This window comes from Amblyomma maculatum, chromosome 9 (genome assembly GCF_055883805.1).
Source record: "Amblyomma maculatum isolate TAMU_Amacu chromosome 9, ASM5588380v1, whole genome shotgun sequence".
NCBI classification, from domain to species: domain Eukaryota; kingdom Metazoa; phylum Arthropoda; class Arachnida; order Ixodida; family Ixodidae; genus Amblyomma; species Amblyomma maculatum.
Genome location: NC_139352.1, coordinates 72,696,832 through 72,706,075, shown reverse-complemented (window position 1 = coordinate 72,706,075; position 9,244 = coordinate 72,696,832).

The window sequence follows — 9,244 nt, the reverse complement described above, 5'->3', positions numbered from 1 at the left end:
TCCTGTTTCCAGATTAATGTTCGACAGCAGGACGCGGTAGTGTCTCATTCGCATGTCCCACCTAGCTTCATATCCTCCTCGTTATTTGTGTGCTAGGCGCCGTCTTCAGATCGAGTTTGTTCTCCGGTACAGGCGGCTTACTTTCTATCAGAAACTACCCATCGCTGTCAGATGCTGTCAGCGCTGCTGTGAGATAATTATTCCCGCCGAACTGTTTAACGAGGGCAGGTAATTAGATACCAGACTTCCTGCAAAACGATAGTGTCTGACAGAGCACGTGACAATGCTCGGAAAAACTTGCGCGCGAATTCTCACTGCTTGGAGCTTCTTACCACAATAGTGAACAAAAACATATTTACAGTTTTCTTGCATAAATTAAAATATCCTGAAAACAAAGAGCCATTCTGCTATTTCTCAGTATATTCTAATGCCTCCTCGTCTGCCAAGAGTTGATGGAGGCATGACTGTTTTCCTTTAGGTCGTCCTGCTTTTTTCACTATTTGGAGCTTTTCATTGCGTTATTTTTTTCCGCCTGTTCTAAATTATTATAACTTCGCTACCTCAAGCTCAAAACTCGCATATCCATGAAAATAGTTAGAATTTCAAATAGTGAGTGCCAGTGGATCAAGAGAAACCAATGATTTTGTCAGGCCAGTCGTGTTCGAATGATGGGGTTCGGTGTACACATAGCTGAAAACGCAATTATATGCGTGTAGTACTCTAGTTATCTACTGTCCTCGTTAAATCACAGAAGCGGGAACGTATCGTCACGGGCCTGATTCTTAACTGGCGGTGCAGTTGGTCTTTTTAATCGAATTTGAGGTATGAGCAACATGTTTATCAGAAAATGGTTGCAAAGGTCCTTAAGGAATCAAGAATCTGGTCCTTGAATTTATGTTTCAACGGAGCGACTATAATAACTAGAAGAGGAGGGTGGACTTCATGGATCCATAAGGCCCACCTTTCCTCCTTTGCGGACGGTCTCGTCAGCCGAAACTGCAGGGGTACGGCGGCGGATTTCCGATCAAACGAGCTGTATACACACTCTGTCGTAACACTTTGCCACGTTCTGTGCCAGCCTCTCACTGCCAAAAATTCATGGAATGAAAACGTGGTTTTCCTCTTAATTTTTCAATGATAAATCAGTATTGTATAATTCAGAACATCCGGCACACGAGCACATTTTTTTTTCTCTCGATACGAAGATTGATTACCTGTTAGATGGGTGTTTAAAGGACGCGTTCCTCGGCAGTTTTTTTTAAAAGCTCGCTGAGAACAACCCCGTTCATTGCAGCACTTCACTGACAAACGCGGATATGCTTTGCTATATATATATATATATATATATATATATATATATATATATATATATATATATATATATATATATATATATATATATATATATATATATATATATATATATATATATATATATATATATACACTTTTGGCGCGTTCATTTGTTTACATTGCATTCAGTGCTCGCGTCTTTTTGTTACTTTTTACTTTTTCTTTTTTTCAGGGTATGCTAAGTGTATATGCTCTCGCAATTTGTTCGCAAAATCTAGATGAACACCTCCCCGTTCTCTTTCATGCTCGCCTTGCAGGTGCTGTCGATAAAAAAGTAAACAACTAGCGCACCGGCAGCTTGCAGTCTAGTCTCTATATAGCAGCAATGACCTGGGATATTATATAGAGTCTAGGACAGAATCTTGAATTGATATAAGATTTTGGATGGGTTCGACTACTACCACTTGTTTTGCAGGCGGCACCCGCAGCCAAGCGGATTTGCCCTGGCTGATATATTGGCCTGAGTTTTTTTATAAATGTGTATTGCATGCGGCTTCAGTACTGTAGGAGAATTTCTTTTTTTATTTTTCACATATTACTGGCCGTAAAAGATGACCGCTAGTCTGAAATGGCTGTCAGTCGACAGTAAATAGCATGCCTTGCAGCATTCAGGCGACACCGCTCCCCCCCCCCCCCCCCCAAACAAAAAAAAAACAAAAAAAAAAAGCAATTCGGTTCAAGAACGAACAAAGAAGATGCCGGTGGGTACACAGTCCTGGAATGGCCAGTAGAAAGAGGAAAGTCCACCTTTTACTTCACACTGAAAGCTTTATGGGGAGTTGTTGGGGAGTCAGTCACATATTTATTCTCCCAGCTGGCCAGTTCAGCTACCTCCATTTCGCCTGAGGTTCTTTTCAGTCTTTAAATCCTGACACTCTCGCCATTACCTACCCAGTCTTTTCACCCTATCGCTCACCTCTTTGACTTCGTCTACCGCTTCTTCGCTATCCCTTAATTTCCGCCGCTTAGTTCAGGTGCTTGAGATATCAGGCAGCAGATACCGAGGCTGGCAAACACCTTTTCCTTCCTTTTGGATATATAGTAAAACAACCACATACTACTACTACTCTCGTCACCTACGAAACTCCAGCGTAAAAATCGACGATAGGCGACGACTAGGTTTAGGCAAAATTTAAGAAGCTAGCAAATGGTTCAACCATTTGCTATCCTCTTAATTTGTTTTAAAGTATTAAAACCAGAATATGATTCAACCAACTAATGGCAAAATTTAAGAGGCTAGCAAATTGTTCAACCATTTGCTATTCTCTTGATTTTTTTTTTTAAAGTATTAAAACCAAAATATGATAGTATAGGGGTCAAGTGGATGCAGCTAGCACAGAACCGGGTTAAGTGGAGAAATATGGGAGAGGCCTTCGCCCTGCAGTGGGTATAATCAGGCTGATGATGATGATGATTTAACCAGCTAATGGCGGTGTCCTTGCGTGCTTTTTTTCTTCACTGCTACCTCGTTTTAAAAAGCATTATGGAGCTCACCTGAATGTCTCACGCGCGACGACACAATCCGCACATCTCTGCATCTGTTCTAATTAGATCAATTTAAGTTGGCACTTAGATCTGATATGGTAACTAGTATGGGAAGCACAATGGTCTGCAAAAATGGTGCTTTTGGGCAAACCTGTTTTCTCGTGTTTTCTGTTTTCCGCGCTAGAAATAGCATTAGAGAATTTGACAAGTAACGACTAGATCAATTATCAGATTTGCTGCTTGGGAATTCGCGTATGCTACGAAGCAGTAAGCTTGCGCAGCAGAAGAGTGCAACAAGCGCTTGGTTCCATCTATTTGAGCTCGTCTTGTGTTGCGCAAACTTATTCCCTAGGAGTCGTTAGACGGGATGCATTCGCTATTGGTGTCACCAAAGAGCTTCAATGCATACCGTGAGTCAGTGCGAGCAGACGACGCTTAATCCACCGCCACACACGAGAAGACTGTCGTCGTCTGTGCTCCGACGTCGAAGTTGTCGTCTGCCGGCAGAAGGCGTTACCTCCCAAGCTGGCGTCGTGACGCGATATGGTATCCACTCGTTGTTGGTCACCGTGGCAACAGCAACAGCAGCAACAGCATGATTCGCACTGCCCGCGGCCGTTCACCACACCGTTCATTTCACCGAAACACGACCGAAAGACAAGACAAGGCTCCGAACTCACACGGCGCAATCGCAAACAGCGCGTCGGACTCTTAAACACGTACAAACCACGCGCACTCACGAACACGCGAGAGCCAGCACCATGCCGACGTTTCGAAAAGGACCGCACCGCGGTGCACAGCGGGTGGAGACTCGTTTACAAACAGTCAGAGAACGAGGGGGGAAAAGAGCCGCGACTAGCGCGACACATATGGCGAGCGGCATGCGCGCCGAGTGTGTTGCAGACGGGCCACCGGGCTTCGCCTTTCTACTTTTTCTTACTTTATTTCGCCTCTGGCTGTCATTGGACGAGGTTGGGCTTTTTTCTTAATATATTCTTCGCCGCTTACGCGCGAGATGGGTGAGGGGCCGAGGCGTAAGAGGGCATAACCTAGCGAGATGGAGGTGCAATGCCAAGGCCTTTCCACTTCGCCTTCTAGTCTCTCTCTCGCCTTCCATGAACAGATCCCGGCTACACCGCATGGAATCTTGGACAAGCACGGGACTTATGCTCTTAGGTAGCTAGCTGCGGCTTCCATTTCCCTTCAGCCTCTTTAGAAAAAACGTAATTCCCCCATACTTTCCTTCTCTCGCTGTCCCTGGGGCAAAGAGCAACTTTGCCCCCATCTTGGCCCCCAGTTTGACCCCTCAATCCCTCTATTCCTTCGAAGTATACAGGCTGGAGGGGGGTCTTTTGAAACCATCGCCCGTTTGCGGGCTTTCATTCACTCCTGTCTAGCTCCCCCTATTTTCACTCTCTCTCTCTATTCCTGACACTGTTTATGGTTGTGTCCACTTCCTTGTGATCGTTTCTTTTACGGTCGTTCGCTTCTGCTCTGTTTTTCACGTGTTCGCTTCTCCTCTCGTGAGGTGCCTTCGGTTATTCCGAGCATTTCGCTTAATGCTGCTCGTCCGTTTAGAGCGGATGGAGCAGAGAGCCGCACTGATCTTTGCATCCTCTTTATACCTCCATGACGTTTTATTTCGCACTTTTTATTTCTTTACATGGAAATTAAAGGTTGAGGAACGACTGTCGAGCAGAAACGAGTTCTTGGTGCGTTGTTTCGGAATGCTCACCGTTCCGCGACCGGGCGAGGCTGGTTGATGGATCCTCTTCGTTACGGCGTGTGAAAGTGATTACGCCGCTTCCCATCCATTTTCCGCGTTGAAATCGAAGAAAGAAGAATGAAAAGAATGAAAGCAACGGTGTAGTCCCTTCGAAAACGGATACTCCAGACATGCCCCTCAATGCACTTATCGACACGGACCAAAGTTGCTAGAGTGAAAGAATAAAGCTAGGAAGAGGACGAGCAGTACGAAGGGGACTCAGTAAGTTTGTCTTGAGTTTTCTAGTGATTGTTACCGCTTTAATACCATTGGTGATATAAAACTGAACGGAAAAGTTACAGCCCTAGCTCAAGATAAAATGCTAATGAACAATCTTCGCACTTATTAATAATGCTAGCAGAGAAGATCGTGAGATGCCGGAGGAAAAAAAAAAAAATAAGGTGGTAGTCGCAGCATTCAACTCGGGTTCAACTCGTTTACATTATCGACGGGTCATAGACATGCTCCGTGCAGGTTCTTCGCACAACTAAAACATAATGTGCGCAGAAAACGAGACTGCATCCTACCAAAAGTATACACCTGGAAGTTTCCAAAACCATTACTTATTAGGTATATATATATATATATATATATATATATATATATATATATATATATATATATATATATATATATATTATTGTTAAGTGTATAGATATTCAAAATGCGTGTATAGCAAAAAAGGAGAAAAGGAAGGATGAAAAAGTTCAAAAGGGAAGGACAAGGAAGGGAGGAAGGAAGGAAGGAAACACTGCACACCATCACCAATTAAAAGAAAAACAACTGAATATTGTGTAATAAAGAAGAAGTGCTGGGAGTAAGCGCAGACCTGCATACCATTTTAGTGTCACTTGCCAATTATGTGGGAAAAGTTAGCAGCCCATTGTCCATCATGTTTAACAGTGTTTCAAAACTAATCGATAATGAAAACAATTGCGGAACGTGACCGCTTCGAACAGTATCATGTAATCAGCAATACCCGTGGCGCTGGTTCTAGAGGAATTTGAGCGCCAAGTGGAAAGCGAAAGTCCGTATTAAACTCCCTCCGCTTTATGTGGAGGTATTCATTTTATGCGTCGCACTTCGCGGCGCGCACATAGGAGCCATCGACTTCCCCTCGCACCCCGCAGGACGGCCTTCTGAGAAAACGCGTCTGCGGTTTTCTTGCTGGCCCCGTTGTTGAGTTCTTATGTAGTTGCTTATTTCGGGCGACTACGTACTTGCCCCCCCCCCCCCCCCCCCCCCCCGAAGCCGGTAAAGCGCCCCCTTCGCGTCGCACGTGTTCTGCGTGACGTTCCAAGCTGTTCCACGTCTCGCAGATTGCACGGACGGACGGAGGTGGCTGTGGACGAGGGTGACCTGCATGGGTGTCGTGTATGCTTTGTTTTTCGTGCGTGATGGGGGGACATTCCAGTTTGGCTTGTTTCCGCTGTTTTATAACCGCGTCTTCTTTGTGCTTTTCTTCGAGCGAGCCATAACTTGCCTATGGTGGAGCGGTCTCGGGAATAACTATTATTTTCTGATCGACAGTACTTCTAGACTTGATGCGCCGATTTACGAATGCTGCGCTTTCCCAAAATAGAAAGCTTTACATAATTTTTTTGCGAGCAGATGAAAAGTAAGTTTTCGCGATGTTGTTTTCCGAGACCAGTGGCGCATAGCGGGGCACGTCACGTTATTAATTTGTATTTCTAAATCTGGGCGCTTTCTTTTAATGAATTTATCATCATCATCATCATCATCATCACCATCATCATCATCATCATTATTATTATTATTATTATTATTATTATTATTATTATTATTATTATTATTATTATTATTATTATTATTATCATCATCATCATCATCATCATCATCATCATCATCATCATCATAATCAAAACACCCGAGATCTTCGGACTAAGGGATCTAAATATTTTTCTACGTTTTGTCCTGCTGTTATACCGCTGTTGTAGTTACCGAAACCTGGCTGTCAAGCGATATCCCTTCCAGTGATTTCTTTCCTAACAATTACTCTGTTTTTCGTAGCGACCTCCCTGAAACAGGACCCAAACAAAGAGGAGGTGGAGTGCTCATTGCTATTGACAGTTCTGTGCAGTGTGTTCGACATCTGGAAACTGTTGAAGAATATTTGTGGCTTGAGCTCACTTTAAATCGACATGAAAAAATTTTACTCGCAGCTTCCTACATTCCTCCGAATCTTCCTCCTCCAGCCTATGATGATGTTCTGCTCTCAATTGAACATGTTATAACTTGTCATAGCAAGCACGAACTTCTTATTTTAGGCGATTTTAATACTCCAGGTATCAACTGGAACTCATTTACTCCTTCTCGCAACAATAATTACATATTAAGTAAGTGTAACACTCTACTTGGTTTTATAGCCTTTAATTCTTTGCAGCAACAGAATTTCATTGAGAACTGCTGTGGTAATATCCTTGACATCTGTCTATCGAATTTTGAAAGTGTTCGAGTCTTGAGTTCAGACATACCGCTGACTGGCTCTGACAAATTTCACCCTCCACTTCTAGTTACTACTGCTGTCCCTGCCTCACCTTCTACTAATTCAGATCGGGTGAGGAATTCGCCGCCCGCGCGCTCTCTCTCCGAGAAGTTTCCTCCTCCTCCCCCTCCGACCAGGACGCTGATCCTAATCCGGCTTATACATTCAAAGATATCGTAAATTACTACCAATCTAGCCACAGCCTTTACCCCCGCCCATGTAAAGGCCTTTCAAAGGCGGATGAGCGGCTCTTACTCCTCCTCTATACCAACACACTGCTGTGCCCGGCAGCTCTAAAACACTTCGACCCTGCTTTCTCTGGCAGCTGCCCGCACTGTGGGGTGGTGTCTTCGGACATCTACCACATGGTGTGGGCCTGCCCCTCAAATCCGGCTATCCCCCCTCACCCCAACCCAACCCGGGAGGACTGGGAGGCGACCCTGCTCGGCTGCTCCGACCTGAAGGCCCGACGGGCCTTAGTCGGGCGAGCCCGAGCGGCGGCAGACGCCACTGGGGTCCCGAACTAGGGACCTCCACCTAGTGTTTGTGAGGGTCGGCCCCTTCAGGGTCAGCTCATGCGTAACCTCCTGTATTTGTATCCTATATAAATGTTTTCCACCACCACCACCACCCCGTTTCAAGTATGCATGTGGTGATTATGTCGGTCTTTTCAATTTCTTCTCTTCCGTCGACTGGTCCCTTTTAAATGACATTAATGATTCAGATGGACGAGTCAGTCGCTTTACTGAAATAGTTCTTGATGGTATGCGTCGGTACATACCTCTGCATACTCCTGCGCGTAGGAAGTTTCCGTCCTGGTTTTCAAGGGAACTGACAACGGCGTTAAAATTTACGGAACGTAAAGCGGAACGCCCTGGGTTTGACAATTGGGCAGATGAGCTTCGCCGCTTGCGTTCTCTTTGCAAACGCTTATACAAGCAGAACCATGGCTCTTATCTTGAGTCTTTAGAGATGAGTGCCTCAAATCGTCCTAGTCAGTTCTGGCGATACGTTCGCAAGCGTTCCATTAAATCAAATTCGAGTATCAGCTTAGTTGACTCTCAGGTGTTGGAAATTCGGGATGTTGCTGACAGTTTCGCCCAACATTTTTCCTCCGTTTACAAACATCCACATTGTGATTCCGTTTGCCTCCCATCTGGTGCACCATCTAATGCTGTTCTCTTTGACGAGGAGTTGATAACTGTGATTCTTAAGCGTCTGATGCCATCTTTGTCTCCTGGACCTGATGGCATTCCAGCCGCCATAATAAAAGCCTTCAGTTCTATTTTTGTACCAGTATTGACTGTCATATTTAATAACTGTTTAAAAAATGCTGCCTTTCCTCGCGTGTGGAAAATGGCACGCATGTTTCCTGTCTTCAAGTCAGGAAACAAATCTGATGTTTCCAGTTATCGATTTCTTTTCTATGTGCAACCTCTAAGCTTTTCGAGTTAGCTTTGCACAACGTACTTTCCTTCCATCTCAAACATATCATAGTACCGAGTCAACATGGCTTCATATCGGGTTGCTCTACTTAACCTAGTCACGTTTATGACGTATGCCTCTGCAGCAGTCCTTCAGAGAGGTCAGGTTGACACTGTGTACTGTGATATGAGCAAAGCTTTCGACGTTGTTACTCACTCACTACTTCTTGAAAAGCGTCTACTCTCTGGCGTCGAAGTCTGACTCGTAGCCCTCCTACGAAATTATCTCCTTGATCGCTCCTGCTTTGTCAGTGTCAATGGACAGACCTCCTTCTTTTACCCTGCCACCAGTGGAGTTCCTCAAGGTTCTGTATTAGGCCCGCCTCTCTTCTCCGTTTTTATTAATGATATTTCCTCGGCGATCAAGAACTCCTCGTTTCTTCTTTATGCTGATGATATAAAAATATTGAAGATAATACATTCTTTTCAATATTGCTTGTTGTTGCAATCGGACATATCTGCTTTTTCTGATTGGTGTGCGAAGAATCGACTTATCCTCATTTCTTCAAAACTAGGGTTGTCTCATTTACTCGTAAAACACACAGCTTTCTCTACCATTATTCTGTGAATTCTATGTGTTGGACAGGGTTGATGAAATAATGACCTTGGTGTACTTTTTGACCTCGCCCTCAGCTTCTCCTCTCATACTAA